The sequence below is a fragment of the Anomaloglossus baeobatrachus genome, chromosome 2 (assembly GCF_048569485.1).
Source record: "Anomaloglossus baeobatrachus isolate aAnoBae1 chromosome 2, aAnoBae1.hap1, whole genome shotgun sequence".
Lineage (NCBI taxonomy): Eukaryota > Metazoa > Chordata > Amphibia > Anura > Aromobatidae > Anomaloglossus > Anomaloglossus baeobatrachus.
In genome coordinates, this window is record NC_134354.1 from 609,684,195 (window position 1) to 609,707,653 (window position 23,459).

The 23,459-nt window shown below is 39.0% G+C and overlaps 1 protein-coding gene across 2 annotated transcripts in view; it reads left to right on the forward strand.

Annotated features, from left to right (window-relative positions):
• DIAPH3 (diaphanous related formin 3) overlaps positions 1–23,459 on the forward strand; it is a 979,498-nt gene that overhangs the window by 951,600 nt on the left and 4,439 nt on the right. The gene's annotated exons all lie outside the window — the stretch shown is intronic.

Here is a 23,459-nt window from a genome sequence, read left to right on the forward strand (position 1 = left end):
ACATGGTTCTGACTTTTGGATTTAGTGCTTGCTGATGCAGTCATCTGCTTATAATACATGTTATGGGTTCCCGTTGACCAGAGAAGCTCAGGAATCGAGTCATGCATTGTGCATTGTTTTCTTAATTATTGCTTTAGTAGTTTCCTAATGTGCGATTATGTTCAGGTCTTTGCTCTGCTAGTCCTTAGAATTGACAGCTCATGGAATAATTGTTCTCCCCGTACCTTGATTTATGGGTTCATTGTTTTTCTCTGGTTTCTCTAGCAACTGTAATGCGTATCTTTCATACTTTTATTTTTCAAGCTTTTTCAATATGCAATACTGAAGCACATCAATTAATGTACCAGAGTAGAACATTTTCGAACAACATCACTAAATTTTAAGAGTTGACTTTTATTTCTCAACTTTCAATCTTTCTTTCCTCGTTTTAAACTAAAATGCTGGGAAATAATATAAAACCACAAACAAACACATCGACAGACCACAAGGTAAATGGATCATAAAATTAAATTGTTGCTTCAAAAGATACACCTCAGCATTTTTGTAAGATGCATCATTTTAAATATAGTGTTCTTTTCAGCAGATAGTTCTCCACTGCTTACTACTTTCTTGTCAACTCTATAATAATGTGCCTATCATGTCGGTACTAAATTGTCTTTTCGTGATATAAAGCATGTATACTTTAAGAGAAAAATGCTTGACAAGCACGCATAAACAAAAAATCTTAAAAATTGTTTTGTAAATCTCAGAATGTCTTATGCCTATTTTATGCTGGAGATAGAGCAAGTGTAGAATGTTTTTTTTCCATTGTTTCTTACCTTGGTATTCAGTAGGCAAGTAAGGAATAATCATCGTAAGAATAATACAGACCGGTGAACTCCTGTATATAGATAGCTCTGACCTTCTGATTGATTCTCTAGTTTTGAAGAAAATAGATCTGAAAGTATTGTAAGGATTCCCTATGCAGCACTCTACTACACCGACAATATTAAATATGCAACAAGGACTTCAAGACAAAGTGAATTCTATATGTTCTGGCTGAGCCAAAGTTTTAAATTTATTTGTCAATACATTTCTAAGGTATCATAATTACTAAATATTTCCACTGAGCTCCACTTGATACAAAGTAGTTAACATTGTAGATTTTTGGCGAGATGTTTAAAGCTGCTAAAACTATCAAATGTTTAAATCCGGTTTTTTGTGTTTAGTTTTTTTCCAATTTTGTAAAAGGGTATTTTTCAATATCACAATCTGTAACAAAAATACAAATTAGAAAGGTCCTGTTTCAGGAAACAACACTTGACCATAGTCTCAGTGGTCAGACCGTTATACAGTACAGACCAAACGTTTGGACACACCTTCTCATTCAAAGAGTTTTCTTTATTTTCATGACTCTGAAAACTGTAGATTCACATTGAAGGCATCAAAACTATGAATTAACACATGTGGAATGAAATACTTAACAAAAAAGTGTGAAACAACTGAAAATATGTCTTATATTCTAGGTTCTTCAAAGTAGCCACCTTTTGCTTTGATTACTGCTTTGCACACTCTTGGCATTCTCTTGATGAGCTTCAAGAGGTAGTCACTGGAAATGGTCTTCCAACAGTCTTTTGGGAGTTCCCAGAGATGCTTAGCATTTGTTGGCCCTTTTGCCTTCACTCTGCAGTCCAGCTCACTCCAAACCATCTCGATTGGGTTCAGGTCTGGTGACTGTGTAGGCCAGGTCATCTGGCGTAGCACCCCATCACTCTCCGTCTTAGTCAAATAACCCTTACACAGCCTGGAGGTGTGTTTGGGGTCATTGTCCTATTGAAAAATGATGTTCCAACTAAATGCAAACCAGATGAAATAGCATGCCGCTGCAAGATGCTGTGGTAGCCATGCTGGTTCAGTATGCCTTCAATTTTGAATAAATCCCCAACAGTGTCACCAGCAAAGCACCCCCACACCATCACACCTCGTCCTCTATGCTTCACGGTGGGAATCCGTTCACCTTTTCTGCGCCGCACAAAGACTCAGTGGTTTGAAATCGGACTGCACTTGTATTTCATCCATGTACCCTTAGACTTAAATGGGTGCGTGCCCTCCAATTTGGGTAGCAAATAGTAGCATGCTGCAATTTTTCTTAATTGACAGATTCTGTATGTTATACAAGTAGCTTCATGACCAAAAGGGTTGGCACCCTTGAAATTATTCCAGAAAACGAAGTATTTTTCCCGGTAAATTATTGCAATTGCACATTTTGTTATACACATGTTTATTTCCTTGGTATGTATTCAACAACAAACAGAAAAACAAAAAAGGCAATTTGTACATAATTTCACACACAGCTCGAAAAATGGGTCGGACAAAATTGTTGATACACTCAATTTAAAATTTGCTTGCACAACCTTTGGAATGAATAACTGCAAGCAATCACTTTCTGTAACCATCAACAAGATTCTTACATCTCTCAACTGGAATTTTGGACCTCTCTTCCCTTGCAAACTGCTCCAGGTGTGTCCTATTTGAAGGGTGTCTTTACCCAACTCAATTTTAAGGTCCCTCCACAGGTATTCAATGGGATTTAGATCCAGACTTATTGCTGCCACTTCAGAACTCTCCAGTGCTTTGTTCCCTTAAATTTCTAATTGCTTCTTGAAGTATGTTTGGCATCATTGTCCATATATACCTTATATGTCTTGTCTCTACGAATGTCAGCTGATATTTAATCAGCCGACATCTGCCTCTAACAGCCGCAGCTGTATCAGAGAGGTCTGCCCGTGGTTCTTGAACAGTTAAATCCTACTGTCAATTGCTGACAGTGGGATTTAACACGTTCCTGCATATATTTGGTATTGATGTTTTCAGAAATGTCTGATCTATCAAAATACACTGTTCAAAAAAATAAGGGGAACTCTTAAATCCTAGATTTCAAAGAATTAAATATTCCTGTTGCAAATCTTTACTCATTACATAGTGTAATGCGTTGAGAACAGTAAAACACAAAAATGATCAATGTAAATCAAAATTAACATCCCATGGAGGTCTGGATTTGGAATGATACTCAAAATCAAAGTGGAAAATCAAATTACAGGCTGGTCCAACTTCAGTGGTAATGCCTCAAGACAAGCAAATGAGACTTAGTAATGTGTGCGGTGGCCTCCGTTGTGCCTGTATGACCTTCGTACAATGCCTGGGCATGCTCCTGATGAGGCGGCAGATGCTCTGCAGAGGGATCTCCTCCTAGTCATGGATTAAAGCATCAGTTAACTCCTAGACAGTCTGGGTGCAAGGTGGCGTTGGTGGATGGAATGAAACATGATGTCCCAGTTGTGCTTGATTGGATTAAGGTCTGGGGAACAGGCAGGCTAGTCCATAGCATCAATGCCTTCATCATGCAGGAACTGCTGACACATTTGAGCCACATGAGGCCTAGTATTTTTATGCATCAGACAGAACCTGGGGCCCACTGCATCTGCATATGGTTTCAAAATGGATCTGAGGATCTCATCCCAGTTCCCAATGGCAGTCAGGGTACATCTGGATAGCACATGGAGGGCTGTGCTAGCCTCCCCACACCATTACTGTCCCACTGCCAAACCAGTCTTCCTGGAGGAAGTTGCAGGCAGCAAAACATTCTCCAAGGCGTCTCCAGACTCTGTCATGTCTGTCACATGTACTCAGTGTGAACTTGCTTTCAGCTGTGAAGAACCAAGGGCGCTAATGTCATAACTGCCAATCTTGGTGTTCTCTGGCAAACGCCAATCACCCTGCACGGTGTTGGGCTGTAAGCACAACACCTACTTGTGGACGTCGGCCCTCATATCACCCTCATGGAGTCTGTTTCTGACATTTTGAGTAGACACGTGAATATTAGTAGCCAGCTGGAGGTCATTTTGCAGGGCTCTGGCATTGCTCCTCCTGTTCCTCCTTGCACAAAATAGGAGGTAACAGTTCTGCTGCTGGGTTGTGGCCTCCTACGGCCCCCTCCACATCTCCTGCTGTACTATCTGTCTCCTGGTATCTGCTCCATGTTCTGGACACTGTGCTGACAGACACAGCTAACCTTCTTGCCACAGCTCTCATTGATTTGCCATCCTGGAGGAACTGTAATACCTTGTGTGGGTTGTAGACACTGCCTCATACTACCTCTATGGGTGAGAGGAATGACAAAATGCAAAAGTGACCAAACAGCCAAAAAGGATGAGGACAGAGAAGCGGTCTGTTGTCACTACCTACAAAACCACTCATTTATAGCATATATTATAGGCATAATATATATTATGCCTATCATTTCTACCTGTTTTTTGTTCCATTTGAGCAAAAGCAGGAAGAATTGATTCACAATCAGTGTTGCTTCTTAACTGGACAGGTTGATTTCATAGAAGTGTGTTGTTTTAGTGTTCCCTTTATTTTTGAGCAGTGTATAAAGTAAAATCATCTGACCAGTAAACTGCATAACAAAAAAAATTAAAACTTTAGAATTAGGTTTTTTGCCTTTGCAATGATACAATAAGGGGCAATCACAATATCGTATCTACCCCGAAATGGTATAAGTAAAAACTTAAGCTCAATGAGCAAAAAAGAAGCAGTCACACACACAACATGGCTGAATACAGAGCACTAATGGCTACGTCCCCACCAACCTGAATTATATTCTATGTTAAAGGGAATCTGTCACCCTTTTTGAGGTTTTATTGTTAGTAATAAGGGAATCCAGGTAGCATAAAGGTGAAAATAGCCATACTTATATGCCTCCTGGATGATGGGTCGTTTTACAAATATCTTCTTTTTTCAGGGCTATGGGGCGTGTGCTGCCCGGAAGATAAGACTGCCTCCAGCCTTCATTATACAGGATTCCTCCTCTTCTTCTCTTCAGTGTCCCTGTCACATCAGGTGTGCAGCCAGAAATCCCATGCATGCGCATGCTGCCTGCCATATCTCTCCTGCACTGTGAATTAGCAGTGATTCCCAGGCACTTGCACATGTCAAAACAAGACTGCACACAGAAGGGCAGAACAGTGCATCGGAGAGACGGCAGGCATAATGCACAGGCGCCAGTTTTCTGGATGCACACCTGACATCACAGGGACATTGGGGAAGGAAAGGAGGAATCCTATATAATGAAGACCGGAGGCCGGCTTATCTTTGGGGCAACACACGCCCCATATCCCGGAAGATTTAAGAGGATTTTTGTAAAACGACCCCTCTTTCAGGAGGCATACAGGTATGGCTAATTTCACCTCTGTGCTACCGGTATGCCTATAATAATAACAACAACTAAAAAACACAATAGGCTGACAAATTCCCTTAAAGAAATAGTTATTTTCATTGTAACCTGGAACAATAGTAAGTTGATCATTTCATGCCTATTCACTTCCCTACCTATGGTCCAACCTTCTCCTTTTTTCAGCTACTTTGTTTATATTATGTATTTCTGGTCTAGTTATGCAATAATTTCCACTCCTTAACTGAACAGCATTCGGTACAATTAATCACTTGGCAAAAGTGTGACTAGGAAGCCATTTATTTTACTTTTTTCCTCCAATTTTAATGTAGTCAATGTTGATGAAAAATAATGGGCTGTTAGGTAGGGCTGCCAAGAAAAGAGAGGCAAGGCACAAATAATCAATGATGAATAAGAGAGCAGGCAAGCAGTCCAACTTGTTTCCGATGGAATAAATTGCTCAATATTAGTTTACTGTGTCACTGCCATTTTAAATATATTTGTCGATTATAGTTATCATTATGTACGCAAGTAAAATATATTGTCGGATGTGTGATTTTCCTCTTGCAATACTCTTGTTTAAATACTATCAAACATGCAGCGATCTTTTTACTATTAATATTCCTCTCTTTTATGGTGAGTTTGTTAGAGTGTATTGGCAAACACTCCGCTAATATGGAGATGTAGTATTAATGAATTTATGTCTCGTTTACTCATAATGGCCTATCACATCTCTAAATGTAGCTGTGTGAGTGTTGAAGTAAAGGAGAAAATAAGTTACATAAACCCATTCTTTTCACTAGCCTACATGTAATTATTATAAAATTAACATGGTCTCTCATGTCTACACAGTGGAGGATATTTTAGCAGCCATACTAAATGTAATTACATTTTCCTCGGTTACCAGAAGATAAATTACACAGGCAGCTAATTCCATATTTTTTTCGATAAAAAATATATATTAAGAAGCTCCCTTTTTCCCTTCATAGAAGTGACTTGGTATTCTTCACTTCCTATCTTAAAGCATACCAATCACCAGGATATTACTATATAACCTAAAGCCAGTGTTATACTGACACTCTCATGTTGATTCTATACATACCTTTGTCAGCTAGAATGTATAGGTTTTGAAACCACAAGCAAGTAAAGTTTATAAAATGAGCAGCTTTTTGAATGACCGCAGCTGCTGAACAGCTGATAGCTGGGTTATATATTCATAGTAATTCAAGCCCCCCTGTTATTTATGCTAATTCTATTATATAATCGTTTTACTAACTGACTAAAAAAACCTGCAAAACGATTCTATAATAGAATTAGCATAAATAACAGGGAAGATGGCCAGGCAGGGGGGCAGGAATCACTATGAACCCCACCCCAGCTATCAGCTGTTCAGCAGTTGCTATCATTCAAAAAGCTGTAATTTTACAAACTTTACTTGCTTGTGTTTCAAAACCGATGCATCCTAGCTGACAACTAAAGGTATGTATAGAATCAGCCTGAGAGTGCCATTATAGCACTGGCTTTCAGTTTCATAGGAAAATCCTGGTGATTGGTGCGTTTTAACTATTCTTCATGTAAGCCATACTTCCTATAGTCTCTTTTTCCTTTTACCATGACTGCACCTCACATTAGAGTATCCACCCCCTTGAACAGGAAACCTACTGAAAATAAAAGGGCAGTACCTTTCCAAACTCCCCAGTGTAGTTTTCTGCTCCTGGAGGAGGAGACCTATGACCCTGCTGGGTGAAGAGTACTTGGGGAGATTTTTTCATATGAATTGATCTTGCATGGGGCAGCCAGCAGGTCTTCGACCGGTGGCTGTCTAGGGGGTCCTTGGGCGCACATTTTGGTCTGGCTACAGCTTCGTCTGTGGATCATTCTCGGAGGGCCGCTTCCACGTCATGTGTTGTGGCCATATATGGCCTCAACATCCAAAGGACATCCCTTCCAGTGAGAGGAGGAGCAGTCATAGCCAATAGTAAGCCACTTTTTTGCATTCACGGGATCTCTGGCCACTCCCAGGTTCAGAGGGGAGCCAGAGATTACATCAAACTCCAAGATGGCAATGTGCAGGCACTGATTACCGGCCACTTCCAGATTCGGAGAATGGTCCAGAACAAGGGGTCAGCTACTGCGGGTCCACGGATTTCCAAAGCAAGATGAAATTGTGTGTAATTCCATGTCAGGGAAATTACTTGTTTGAATCAGTGTTAGAGGAAATCCTAGAGAAAGTGTCAGATAAGTACAGCAGTTGCATATTTAAGTCATCAAGGAGCGACCAGATCAGGTGCACTAATGACAGAAGGGTAGAAAATATGTCAAGTAGCCGAAGAGTAGATGCTATCCCTGCAAGGGCGGCATTTAAAGGACTTCAACCCTATCCCAGTATTTAAAGGAGTTTGAAAACATCAAAGCAGACAACTTGAGTTGTCTCATGTTAACCAAGGAGAATAGATTTTGAAACACACATTTTTCAATCACATCTGTGCAGCTGGGCGAATTCCAGAAGTAGACTTATTTACGACTAGATAAAATCGACTGGTGAAGAAATTATTTTCCCTTAACTCAAGGAATTTTCATAATGGGCTGGATGCCTTACAAAATGGAATTTTCATCTGGCCTATGCTCTTCTCTCTTATACTGATAATTTTGAAAAAAAGAGAGGAGGGAGGCAGAGTCATATTGATTCCCCCCTTTTGGCCAAAAAAGGCATGGTTTACATAGCTAAAATTTATGTCAATAACGGACCTCTTAACACTATCTATTGGGCCTGATCTTCTGTCTCAGGGTCCAGTTGACCACCCTCAATTTAGAGTTTACACCTGACTGCCTAAGTAGAAGTTAAGTAGAAATAAAGTAAAATTCCTTAAATACACTAGAATCTAGAATACATTTTTAGAATTCTCTGGACAAAATCTGACTACCCATCAGCAGTAAATTCCCCTTACAGAGATTTGAGTTCCATCAAAAAGGGCTTGATAGGAGACTTTCCACCAGTACATTAAAAGTACAAATATCGACATTGGGTGCATTGTTTGACCAAAAAAATCTCTGACCACCCTTGAATTCATAGGTTCATCAGAGCTTCCTTTTCTTCTAGGCCGATAAGGGGCCCTAAGTTAGACCTATGATACCTAAATTTAGTTTTGAGTGCCTTCACAAAAAAATCCATTTGAACCAATTTCATTAGTTATCACTAAAATTCTAACTTTTAAAATGATATTCTTGGTAGCTTTGACATCAGCTAGATGTATGAATGAATTGCAAACTATTTCAGTTAACCCACCTTTCACTACTATCTTAGAAGATAGAACGATACTAAGGCTGGAATCAGCGTTTTGGCAAAGGTAAAGTTTCATAGGGCTCAGGAACTAATATTCCCTTCCTTTTGTGACAATCCAAGATCCCAAGGTGAATTAGCCCGTTGATTCCGTTGATGTTAGAAGATACTTACATATATTGAGGTAACGAGTAGAGGTGAGCGAAACACCAAATTTAAAAATCAATGTTAGAGTTCGGGGATTGAATGCTTTGTGTGAACAAAACTTATGCAAGCGACGCTGTGCTTAGGCACGCTTGGTGCTCAGCCCTGTGCGAGCCACTTGCAGTGTTTGAACGGCGCACACTGGGCATAAAAACAGCATGCTCGGATGTAGTGTACAACCAAAAAAAAAGTTTGAACAGCCCACCCACCCTCCCCCGGAAGTAATCTGCTTATGGCTTATGTATGTGGGCGGAGACTCAAACTGCCAATCAGTGACTGGATCTGGGATTCAGGTTATGCTCGAGCCTCTGGAGCTAGGCTTGTTTGCTGTCAGCGTACCGAGCATCAACGGATCTGCTCATCTTTAGTAATGAGGTCTTGGCGGAAGTCTTCTGCTATGTTTATTTTGTTTCAAGATCCAAATAAGTGAAAAATATCTACTAAATTATCTATTGCTAGATAATTTATGATGCCCACAACCTTAGCCCACCCCCCTCAGGGTATTAATTCACATTCTACCCGAGCTATGGCTAATGCTTCTATTGATCAGATTTGCAGAGCCGCAGTCTGGTCATCGCCTTCTACCTTCCTTAAACACTACAGGTTGGATTTGTGGTTTTCTGATCTCTCTTTTGGAAGGAAGGTTCTTTCAGCAGTGGTCCCTCCCTAGGTATTTCTTCTATTTGATTCTCTCATGTGTGGTACTTTCATGGTGAAGGGAAAAGATAATTGCCTACCGCTAATTGGATTTTTCTGAACCATGATAGCACCAGGCTTATTCCCTTCCTTAACTTTAGTGATGGGAATATTTCCTCACACTTAAAAAAAAAAATTGGAAATAAGTTATATAATTGAGGGGGAACACCCTTATTTTTGTTTGGTGTGTATGTATGAATGATGCTGCTACCTCTTATTCTCTGTAAACCCACTAGAGTGTTGAGACATACCACACTTTTATTTTCAGTAGGTTTCCTTTTCCTGTGGGAGGGATACTCTCTAATTTGCCATGCTGTCATGGTTGGAACAAATCAGATTACCGGTAAGCAATTATCATCTTTCCACCAATAGTGAGCACATGCATATTACTGGGAAAAAACCATTTAAGGACTTTCACGTTCCAGTTTTTCAGATTTGCAAATTTTTGTTTCTTGGTATTCCAGTGTGACTTTGACCAGAGAGATTGAGATGTCGAATGTTCTTCCTTCTGCTTTGCTGATATTTTTCAATGCTGATAGCATTATACCCATGTCAAGATGTCAATCATTTTAAAAACCGCACCACCCACCAGGAGCTGCCAAATAATATAAATAAAATCCACAATATATTAGTGACAAGCACAAATAGCTTTATATATTTACTTCTGAAGCCAAATTGTTACAATATTGTACAGAAGAACTACCTTACTGTTCATAAAGAAGTGAAAATCTTCATAAAGAAGTACCACCAGTGTTTCTTATAAGAAGTGATTGAAATTGAGAGCTGAAGTTCATAGCTCAAGTAGTGTGCTTTGGCCTTATTAGCACTATTGTAAGTTCATTGGTACAGTGCATGGACTTATATTACATATCATGTTTTCATAGGTGTCGCCTCACACCAATAAAACTACAGTACTGAGCTTAATTACGATATCTTTGTTTGAATTTTGCTATAGTGTTTATTAAAGCAATTATGAATAGATTTCCATATTGAACATATTCAGAGCTGCAGAATGTGTTGGCACTATAAAAGCAACCTAAATTAAAAAGAGACTTTAGACATGTAGCAAAGCTGCACTAGGGGCAGATGTACCGCCCCGCCCTCGGCCACAGCCGAGCCGCTCTGATCCGGGCTCGTTTCTGGTGGGTGGTTCGCTTCGTTCTGAAAGAGGGATGCTGGCGCTACGTGAGGGGTGGTGTTCGGTGAAGAGGTCCTCGGTCAGGGCCGCGGTTGTTTGGGGATTACGTTCGTGACACCACCCACGGGTTGTGGTGAATGAATGGACACCACCGCTGCCGTTGACTAGGCTCCCGGGGACGGTGTTGCGTAGCTTGGTGTTGACCCCTCCGTGGGTAGGGGGATGATGGTCCCAGGGGCCCGAGGGAGTTGCTGAAGCGGGGGAATGGATGCGCGCTGGCATGTCTGTGCGGTGCGCGGCCCACAGGCACTGATGTACTCACTACTACAGACACGCTGGAGTCCTCTGGTAAACCAAACAAGATGGTGGACTTTGCCCGCAGCCGGCTGCGCTTCTCCCCTTTTCAGGTTGGTGGTTTCCGCCTTTCTCCTGCACCTCACTTTTGGTAGAAATGATGACTCCTATGCCTGAGCAACAGTAATCCGCTCCCCAGCCTTGTGTGGGAGAGGTCAGCCTCTGAGAGAGGTGACAAGGGTTTTGTAGGTTGGCTGCTGTCACCTTATTAAGGGGGGGGGGTGTTTGTAAGGGCCTACGTGTGACTACCTGGCTAGTCCAGGGCGTCACACAGACATACCATTGATTCAACCTGTGCAGCTGCACAGGGACCTTAGAGGTAAGGGGGCCCACTTCTATCTCCAAAGCAGGTGTAATGGTGCATTATTATGAGCTATTGGGCAGCAAGGAGCCAAATATTGTTCTTTCACAGGGCCTCTCATCCATCTTGTCCGCTACTGAGCCTACCCAATAATAGGACATCCTATTTGAACAATGCCTAAAATGACCATTGCAGCGGCCATCAGTTGGAACCAATAGGGGTTCTCACTAGTGAGCTTTCAATTTTCCTGGAGAAATTCCACAGGACAAACCAAGCACTACATGCATAGTTTTTCCTAGGGAAGAAATGCTGTCTACTATGATGGAGATGTAAAAAATCCCTTTTTGTTAACTAAGACTTCGTAAAGGGAATCTGTCAGCAGGATTTTACTATGTAAGCTGAGGACAGCATGCTGCAAGGGTTAACACAGAATTCAGGGATGACTGTTTTGTCATGATCTGATCTGTTAAATATTTTCTCTGTTTAAGCAGCATTACATCATTGCTCGGACTACAGTTTCACACACACGGCAGTCCAGCAACCCCTGTCCCCACCCCGTGTTTGACACCTGACTATCAATGTCCAATCTCTACAGAAAGCCTGTTGTGGGTGGCACAGCTCTCACAGCTATTCTACATGGCTTTATCTAAAAATTCTAATTGTGGCAGAACGGTTGCACCCAGTAATGTAAGTGATACATCTTTAGATTCAGGATCTCGTTTTCTACATCATGCTACCCTCAGATGAGGTAACAAAAACCTGCTTGACAGATTCCTCTAAGGGTCTGTGCAGCTTTCATATGTTTTTTTCTGTACAGATTTGTCACAAAAACCTGAAAGATTTACTAGTTCCAGCAAAGTGAATAAGATTCCTGAAGTCTCATGCATGCGTTGCTTATTTTTCAATTGCAGATTTAAATCTGCAGCATGTCAATTATTTCAGCGTTCTTGCTGCAGATTTCATTAGTCAGCAAAAGTCTTCAACAAAAACATTTAAAAAAGAGGCATCGTGTATTTTACGCTGTGTTTTTCACACCAAGAGATGCATAAATGGTGTGAAAATTTCTAAAAAAAAAATAATACTAATGTGTGCAGTGTGCACATAGCCTAATGAGGTATTTGAAAATGGATCTACTGAACCACAGTCCCTTTTTATAGGGATTTTTCAGCAGTGGGAATTGAGGTTGAACTCACAGCAGCTGTGATGCTAGACGTATAGACAGCATGTTCAGTGGTGGATTTGCTTCACTTAATTCCTACATTTTATTGAAAACTGTTAAACTGCCTGAAATATTAAAAACTATTTTTCTGCAAGTTTCTTGACACAGCCGCGTTTTGAAACTGCGGTTTTCTGGCATCAAACATTCCTACTCCGTTTTCCTGAAGAACAAATTAAAAAAATCTCCTGTTGAGCTTTCCGAGGGCATTCAATTGGTTTATTCTGTTTTGAAACCGGCTGTCAAACTGTTTTCTTCAAACATTGACAGATTTCCCTCTAACCACTTCTTGACTAACCCTTCACAGGTCTCCTGCTGGTGTGTTTCCAGGCTCTTTGAGAGGCAGGATTGCACTTTCACCAGCTGTGCTTATATGGTGTCAGTTTGTTTAGTGCTCCCCTGTGTATTATACTGTATCCACTACCTGTAAAGACAAATAAGAGGTTTCAGAAAGAAAAGGTACAATATATTTAGGAGCGAGTTCTTTATTAAAGCACTGATTTTAGATTGCCTTCATATGGCCATTTCATAAACTCTGGTGTCCCCAGTCTCTGTGTTCATTTAATGTTTTGATTAACCCTTCCACTATCTCGTATTTCACAATTATAATCCCCGCGACTGGAAGACACAACAAAGAATGCCTGCCTTTTGGCTTTTTCTTACACTTTTCTTGCAAAGATGTAACAATAAAATATGGTGTGAATAAAAACTGCTGCAGCAAATATAAAAGAAGAACTTCAATCCAGTAAAGTCTCGGGGAATACATTTGGTTATGGAATATATAACGTTTAAACTGTAACAGACTTGAAATAAAATTTGTGTAGTATTCCATTCACATAAATAATACCCCAGCTACATAATATACATCCTCACCCTTCCCCTCAGTTCTGTGCATCGGCATTTTGTGTGGTTTACCACTGTGTTTAGCTTTCAGTTGTGTCAGTTGTTTTTAGTCTACTCTACAAAACGACATGTTCAGCGAATGGAGTTTTCTAATTAAATGTGTTTTCCAGCTCACAATAAGTAGAAAATAATTGAAATTTACATATGATGTACTCCGTTTGGAATCTCTGTAGTGCAGCAGTTTATTCCGTGTGAGCTCATCTTAGAGATTATACTTATTGGTGTTTTGAAGGACTTTAGTATTAACTATTCTTGGACTAGATTATCTTTGTGATTTCCTTTTGCTAGCATAGGCTTTGATCCTGCCTATGTTTGGCATATCATTCCTTTCCTACACTGACTGCATCACTCCTCCACTTTCTCAACTAGCCCCTCTCCCTCCTTTAGTCCTGTGAGTAGCAAGGTGGTGACCAGGGCATAACTAGAGCCCTGGGGCTAGATGTGGACTCATGGACCAATGTAGCTCTGCTAAAATCTATAAAGAAATAAGTACACCCCCTGAAAAAATACAAAACGAACACAAATAAATTAACATAACAGTTTAACAGATAACAAACAATAGCACTATACAAGGAAATAAACCACCACACTGTTACTGAACAAAACTACTATGCTGGCACCAATAATACCAACAATACCACTTTAGAATGAACAAATAATACGACCACATATTACTACCATATAATAACAGAATATGACCACCATACCATTGGTATTGTTTCTTGTGTCCTGATTAAGAAGACGGCTATGTCTTTGAAACACGTTGACTTGCAGAAATAAAAGGTTTTTAATACACATCCTTGGAGTCATGAGGTGTCTAGCGCAGCATTGAACCTGATTCTTTTTTTATCCTTATTGTTCAAAGTTTACCATACACATGCATCTACCTATCTATATGATGTATGAAAAAAAATGATTAATCCAACTAGAACCGCTTCTTTTATTGCTTGATGGTCCAGTACTGATACTCATTTGCCCTCTGAAGACTTTAAGGAGTAGACAAGGGTCAGAATTTCTTCACTAACCTGTGTGTGACTACGCAGTAAGCTGTGCTGCATTGTGTGATCTGACACATCATAACCAGGAGTAACTCTCAGCAATTTTTTCTAAACTGTTTGTGTGGGATTGAACCAAACAGTTTAGCCTTTTGGTTCCCACATGCATTGATGATTGCCTACTTATGATTCTGTTTCACCAGTTTTATTTCCTTAGACAGTTTTGGAAGTTATTAATTACTGCATACCAAAAATATCACCTAAAACCTGCAGCTTTGGAGATCCTCTGACCCATCCATCCATTAGAACATTGTCCATGCCAAACCCCTTGATTCTTGAAACTTGCTCTTTTTTTCCAACTTTGAGCACATGAATTTCAACAACTGATTGTTTACTTAGTGCTTTGTATACCTCTCCATATCTAACTTCACCTGTGAGTCACTTTTTGACCAAATTGTTATCAATAAAACAGTCAGCTTGCAATGCTGAAAAGACGTTACACAGCTCTATTGATGGAAAAATCAAACCATTACGAGTCTCAAAAAATAATACAAAGCAATATAATGTCTGAATTATGTAGTGAATACCTTTTAAAACAAAACACAAGAAAGCAATGGTAGATTTGCATTTTTACCACCATTTCGTCCTACTAGGGATTTCTTTTCACTTTATTAGTACCTATATGGTTAAATGAATGGGGTCATTCAAAACTATAAGACCACGTGAACACGTTAAGTATTTGGTGAGTTTTTTACATCAGTATTTGTAAGCCAAAGGGTTGGAAAAGTCTGACGAAAAGTATAATAGAAACATGCACCACTTCTGCATTTTTTACCCACTTCTGGTTTTGGCTTACAAATACGAAGGTAAAAAACTTACGAAATACTCGAGTGCATGTGGCCCTCACAAAATAAATATAATCCTCATACGGCTATGTTAACAGAAAAATAAAACATTATGGCTTCTGTAAGAAGTGGATCAATGCAAATATCAAAACTAAAATTGGCTGTGGAGACAAGGGGTTAATGTATTGTAAGCGTCCATACCAGATTCACACATTTCACAAACTGCCCCACTTTTACAATACAAAACAAGTTGACAAATTTAAACTTTTAATAAATTTGACTTGTGATGCCTAAAAGAGAAAAAAGCACTTTTTAGAAAATTAATTTAGAAAGATCAAGACAATCTGAAATTTCAAAAGCAAAGTCTTAAAATGCAGTTCCTAAGATAGGGAGATAACTTCAAACACACATTGCATATAATAAATCTAGATGCGGTGACATTCGGAGAAAAGCCATAAAAGTTTGACTTTCTTTTGGTCTAAGTCACACCATAACAATTCCTTTTTTCCACACGATTAAAACAATATATATTATTGATCTGAGGCGTTTGCATTTGTATGCCAGGGATGTCCACACGGGAGTGCATTCAAATATCAGACAAGCAAATACCTGGAAAATTGACAATAAAAGCATGTACATGGCCAGACTTCGAAATGTGCACTTGGATTTGCTTATTGAAATTCCAGCATCCTTCACAGGTCACTCAAGCCTGATTATGATAAGATAAAATCAGCCGTTCGGATTGACAATACTGCTTTAAACACTTTTCACTATGATGAAATCCCCCATAGGTTTGCTATTAGGCATACCAATAGTTTTTTTTTCTGCTTATGTTCATGGCTTAGAAAACTCTGTCTTGGTTTATAATTTAATTTGTTATAGAAGAGGGTGGCATGTGGAATTAGCACAATTACTTATCATAGCCTGTTATTGCACTTGTTTTACTTTTTAATGGGAAATGGATTTTATTTAATGTGGCCTGATTACCATTATGATTTGGTCAGTTTGTTACTAATGTAGCCCAGAAGTATAAATTATCCATCAACATCTCATTAAAATGCTAATTTGGTCACGTTCGTAATATTCAGTTAAAGGGAAATGATGCCCTAAAAGATGTAGTTGGGATGAGAATAATTGCTAAATTCTAATGAGTTAAGCTTACAAATACTTGTGCTGTTCATTGATACTGCACTGCTGAAGTGCCTTTATTATTATCCTCTAAGATGCTGGGTTGTGTGTTCCTCTTTCATGTCAGAAGTATTCATTCCACCAAATATGTCCACTACTCCACAACCCCTTCTTAATTGCTTTGCTTCCCATAATAAAATAAAAATACTGCGCACTTACCACATGGACCAGCGGTCTTCCTCTGATGGCAGCCATGTGTCCTCAAGCAGTCAAGTGACATGATGCCAGAAGCCCTCTGCAGCAAATTAGCAGCTACTGATCAGCTACAGTCTTCAGTTTTCGCAGCACTATAGCTGTCACTGTCATCTGACATGCATCTGTTTATGCGTGCATGGACATAAGACTGAAATTAGATACTTATGTTTTATCAGATACATGATTGTCTTCATCATGAAGGTGAAAGTAATATCAGATTATGCAATTTCAAGAGACCTATCAAAGGATCACTGTTCAGATACTATCAAGAGAGGATCTGGGCAGCTTTAAAACATATATACATGTGGACAAAGTTATTGGTACATGTTTATTAAAGTTAAAAAAAACAATGGTCACCGAAATAACCTGACACTGACTAATAGTAAATTTCATTTTATATTTACTGAATATCAACTAGTGAAAATCAGATATTCCTTTTGAATTGTGGTTCAACAGAAAAAAAAGCTAATGAAAACAGCCTGGAATAAGATGTGACTTGGCAAAAAGTTAGTTGTTTGTCATCCATACAAAGAACATTCTCTAAGAAGGTTTGTGGATTATCAATATGAATTTTGCCAAATTCACGTTTTACTTTTTTTTTTTTTTTCCTTTTTTTAAAACAAAAATTGCATTCATCAGTGGTTTTCTCGGTTGTCTTCCATGGAGTCCACTTTGCTCAAGTCAGCAGTGGATGGTGTGATCTGACAATGATATACCTTGACTTTGGAGTTCACCTCTAATCTATGGAAATTATTCTGGGCTGTTTGGTTACTATTGTATTATCCATCTTTTCAATTTGACATAGATTTTCCTCTTATGGCCACGTCGAGGGAGATTGACTACTGTCCCATGAACCTTACACCTCTGAATAATATCTGCAACTGTAGTAACAATAAAATCAAGCTTTTAAGAGAGAGTCATCTAGCCTTAATTATGTTTGTCTATAATTTTCTGTTTAATCTCCTGAGTCAACTCTGCTCTTACTTTTAATTAGTCCATGTTCAACGTGGTACACACTATGATAACAAACAGCACAGTGACTACTTTTCACCCCATAAATGGCAGATTGACTAATTAAACGTTTGTAGATACCTGTGATGCTAATTACAGGATACACCTTAATAATATTGTCCTTGTGTATGCATTTTTATGTTCCTCTATCTGCATAAAGAGAAGTGAGACACAATTGGATATATTACAAAGGGAAACAATATATCTGGATTTCCAAATAAGTTTTTAAAATACCTTTTTATCCTTTATTTTAAAAACTTGTGTGCTAGGAGTCCACTGAACATATTGTACACAATGATGTTTTTTGTTATCTTAGTGATCATCTTAGCCACCTTATATTAACTGATGCTGGCATGCACTTAAACATGATCTCAAGATGACATATCAAGTAAAGTGGCCTGGATTAGTTTTATTTTCACTTGATACTTGCTAATTTATAACAACAATGGTGTGGAAAGGATTAAAACGGTCTGAGACCACCCCTACTATACGTAGCTTACAGGAAATTTAAATTTGCTTATTCTTTTTCATGTTTGGGGCACTTAGCAAAGGGACTGTCTCCTTTCTAAGCTTAGTTTGAACTTTCAGTTTAAATTATGAAAGTCAATCAGAAGGTTATGGCCTTTCTTAGTGGTTTAATCTTCTCTTTGTGGTAAGATCCCCTTGACCCCAGTCTAGTGATGAACTTTGACAGCCATCTACATATTTATAAATACAGCAAAAGTTTAGTGATGAACACCCAAAATTGAAAGTTAAAATAGTGCGGTCCTCTCAAAGAAGAGGCCCATTGACATAGAGATTAAATCTTAAACCCATAGTATCATGGATTATTTTCCCTCCCACACCTCATCTTTTTCACTTTGCACCTTTGACCCAGTCACAAAATAAGTAGACTTTTCACGTTACAAAAACTGGCCTCAGAGGAGTCTCTAATAATATACTGACAGCTAAATACAATAATATCTACAGTCTTTGGACTTTTCTGGAATTGCTCTTTTGGTTCTCTTTGTATCATTTGCTGGCTCTTCTTTCTTTTTCCTTCCTCTTACTTTCAGGGTTCCTCAGGAGTCAGTCTCAGACCACCTACTCTTGTTTTTCTATACAGCCTGTAGCTTCTAGCAGATTTCACTTTCATTGTACCATCCCTAAGCCGATGGCCAATTCCACAGAATATCATACTAATACAAAAGACTGACTCTTTGTTGTCTCTAACATCATGCCCTTTCTCTTTCTGGAACTGAATGCTGAAAAATGACGAAACTTTTTTAAGCTTTGATTTCAACAATGAAAAGCATTTATTTTTCAAGGATTGGTGGGGGGTTCAACAGTCTTACCCAAAACAATAAGGAAGTGATATAATTTCCTTCTTACATGTCATCACTTTTATTTGTAGGAAGATTCCTTTAAATGATTAAACTCCTTTTTACACATTTATATAAAAAGTTTATCCAGCACAGAGCTTCAAGATCATTATAATTTTCACTAAGCCAGAAATAGAAGACTGATCAGTGAATTGCAACGATATGGTTCCTCTGCTTAAATAGCAAGTCTGCCCTGCCTTGCTCAGTGATACCTACTCTTGCAAGTAAATTTTATATATTCTTCCTAACCATCCGATAATCTAGGATATATTCTTCCTAACCATCCTATAATCTAGGATATCTGGTATTCTGAGGCACGTAAGACATCATTAATGCGGGATAAAAGTAGTTTCACTAGACTATTTGATATCTTATAATTTCCGTGTTTAAGAATATCTTGTGAGGAAGTAGAGTACTTCTAAGTTCATGTGCTGCGTTTGTTCAAGAATATAAGAATTAGCATCATTTTTTTTTTCCTTATCAGAAAGCAGTTTTACCTTACATAAGCAAGACCAGATCTTAAATTTGTAATTCAATTATAGGTTAATGAAGCATTGTAAGCACTATTTATAACTGCATTTAAAAAAAGTCACAAGCCAATTATGCAAAATGTCTATATAACTTTTCTCACCTAGCAATGTAAATAGATTTAACCTTTCTATTAATTACTTGTTCACGCAGAGCACGGCTTTCAATAAAGCAGCCTTTCCTGTAATAGCATTATTTTTCAAAGACATGACTTTTTCAAAATGTACACAATTTTAATGAAAAAATGTAACCCTTTTCTGCGCCCACTGCTTATTATCAAAACCAATATGCTGCAAGCCCCTCTTACATGTGGATGAAATTCATTTCTTTATCGCATTTGGCTGGTTCATGCTTCCATTTCTTCCTTCTTTATGATGATGTGTGCTCATATTGTATTCAATATACTCTAGAAAAAGCCATTATTATGAATAACACAACCTTTAGTCCAAAGGACTCACAGGGTTAATGCAATAGATCAAAGGTTGTGAATCTGCAAAATGCAGCACAGGATGATCTATAGCATTATCTTTTCAGCATTGCATTGCATCTTGTTTCTACCCATTACATGTTTTAGACTTGGGTTAATTGGTCATTAATTGGCAATAGTTAACTGTGCTTTCTTCCAGCATTTCCATGAGCTAATGTAGCCAGACCGGCTAATGGCTGGTGTGTAAGTGATAGTATGAATATAGGAGAAATTCGGAGACAATAAAATGACATTGTTAGAACCTCACTTGAGTAAAATGTATTAAAACCGTCTTGCTCCCAATGTATAAAATAGGTCTAAGCTTCAAACAATGCAAAATCTGACTTAGGGGTGCTTCACACACAGCGAGCTCACTGCCGAGATCGCTGCTGAGTCACGCTTTTTGTGACGCAGCAGTGACCTCATTAGCGATCTCGCTGTGTGTGACACTGAGCAGCGATCTGGCCCCTGCTGCGAGATCGCTGCTCGTTACACACAGCCCTGGTTCGTTTTCTTCAAAGGCGCTCTCCCACTGTGACACACAGATCGCTGTGTGTGACAGCGAGAGAGCGACAAATGAAGCGAGCAGGGAGCAGGAGCCGGCGTCTGACAGCTGAGGTAAGCTTGTAACCAAGATAAACATCGGGTAACCAAGGTGGTTACCCGATATTTACCTTAGTTACCAGCCTCTGCAGCTCTCACGCTGCCTGTGCTGCCGGCTCCGGCTCTCTGCACATGTAGCTGCTGTACACATCGGGTTAATTAACCCGATGTGTACAGCAGCTAGGAGAGCAAGGAGCCAGCGCTAAGCAGTGTGCGCGGCTCCCTGCTCTCTGCACATGTAGCTGCATTACACATCGGGTTAATTAACCCGATGTGTACTGTAGCTAGGAGAGCAAGGAGCCAGCGCTCAGTGTGCGTGGCTCCCTGCTCCCTGCACACACAGCTAAGCGGTGTGCGCTGGTAACTAATGTAAACATCGGGTAACCATACCCGATGTTTACCTTAGTTACCAGTCTCCGCAGCTTCCAGACGCCGGCTCCGTGCAAGCGCAGCGTCGCTTGCACGTCGCTGCTGGCTGGGGGCTGTTCACTGGTCGCTGGTGAGATCTGCCTGTTTGACAGCTCACCAGCGACCATGTAGCGATGCAGCAGCGATCCTGACCAGGTCAGATCGCTGGTCGGATCGCTGCTGCATCGCTAAGTGTGAAGGTACCCTAAGGATTGTTTTCTCTCACTTTCCTAATTGGAATGTCCATTGATTAGTCACATTCGTCATGACTCGGAAGATCTCATCCATTGGCTTTGTGCGTTAATACATTAAATCTGTCCTATTGTATGCCTTAGTATGCAGAACTAGTTAATGCAATATTTCAAATCTGGTTCTTATTTGGAGCTTGTAATTTTCTTCTTTTTTTTTTTTTTTACACTAATTCTGTGTGTCCAGCTGCCTCAGTCTAGTTCTGAACTATCAGTTCATCTATCTATTTATCTATCTATGAAAAAAACTGTTGCACACTGTAATGGCAAACTAATAAAAAAGCTAATATTAAAAGATATAGAGGTGTTTGGCATATTAAAATGGAGTGATGTCCTTTAGACAGGCGTTGCACCACATCCCCCACCTTACACATTAACCTCATGCGTTAACTTCCATAGTTACATGCTGAACCTATATGTAGGTTTTTTGGAGCCCAGACAGATGCAGTACAGAGTAGGACCCAGCAAGGGAGGTTGTCGTGATGTAGCTGCTGGGCAGGTATCACAATGGCCATTCCAGTATGCCAAACACCTCTAATTGTTTTTATTTTAGTTTTTTATTAGTTTGCCATTACAGTGTGCTACTGTTTTTCTCTTAGTTATATTATGCATTATGTAGAAATAAGCACCTGTTCATATTATTGGGAGTGCTGCCAGTCTTTTCTTTTTTTGTTATATCTATCGGTCTATCTATCTATCTGGCAAAAGCTTTGTGATGAATACTCAATATCGATCTGAAAAATAGTGTTGTCCTGTCAAAGAAGCAGCCAAAATACTTAGCAAGTAAAGGAATTAAAAATGTCACATAAAATGTAGTCAACATCAGTGATAGTCTTTTGGAAAGGTTTTACTGTGTTGGACCACTGACTAGTAAAATCAATAGCACTGATGTTGTGACAAGTGGTGTAATATACGGGTACAAAGTGAAGGGTCATACATTTGAAAAGACCACCCCTTATCCAGACCAGATTTCCAATGACAATATGTCTGTGATACTAAAAAAAAAAACCTATATATTAATCATTATTGTAAATAGTCATTTTGTTAGGTACCAGACTAAAAGAACTTTTTAAACTAATCTGGTTTTTCTTTTTGGCTGATAAATCATGGCAAAAATAATGTTGGACATCAGTATCTTCCATTCACAGCTTTATGAAACATTCTTCATAAAGGCTTTAATTGCAAGCCAAAATTTGGCAGTTTTCCTGTATGATGACTTAAAAAAAATGGATGTAAATCCTGGAGTATTTTTGACATTTTGATGACCAGTGAGGACTAACTGGTGGAGGATCTGCTGCATTATTATAAGGTTGCAAGTGCTTCTTGTATATTATTGATTGGAGGTGCCAAAAATAATCTTTCCTCCATGTGAATCCAGTATTACCAGGTGCTAAGAGGTTTACTTGTGGAAATAATGGACCTGTGGTGGAAACACTTCTATATCACCTTTGATTGGATGCATTATGTTGTAAAGAGAACTTACTGATCCATCATCCGTCCAGTCCCAAATGTGCCAAGTTATTGAGATTTTACTATACATCACTTTTTCGTTAAGATTGGAAAATCTATAAAATTTAATATTTGCCATAAAACTGGAGTTTAATTTTACAGGTGCATAAGATGTATTTACTAGATGGCTCTTATCTGCTCCAATGTTATCCTTGAAAACTCCGTAATATATATGTCAAGTAAATTACCTTTCTATACATCTACTTTTACGAATCGGATCTCTTTGCCCATAGTATATATCACTATATGTAACAGTAATATGTGTTTTCTTTATATGTTGATTGCTGGACATGGCTATAACTGCAAATATTCTACCGGGAAATCTCCAGTTTCAACAAATGCTAGTTAAACTTTACATGTCTTATTTTACAATTGAAGGTATTTTCTCCCTATTTCCCTGTAACCAAACATTGGACGTTCTGTTGGTAATTGTCAAGATTGTGTGTAAAATACTCATCCATCATTGTGAGCCCCTGGTCAGAAAATGACAATGCAGTAAATATCTTCAGCAACCACCTTTTAATGTACAAGCTGTTTTCAGTAGGAATTTTCAGCTCTCGCATAAACCACACTGTCATGAGTGACTGCCTGTGCTCCAAAGTCATTACTATTGAGATGATAGGACATCTTTCAGACGATAACCGAAAAACTTTAAATGTCATATCAAGTTTCTGAAGACATTTTCAATCCTCCTGCTCAAGGTTGCCTGAATATTGAATATGCCAGTGTTAAGAAGCCTGCATATCTTTGGGAGGGATCATTCTTGAAAATGAGCACTAACGATTTGAGGAGTCAGTC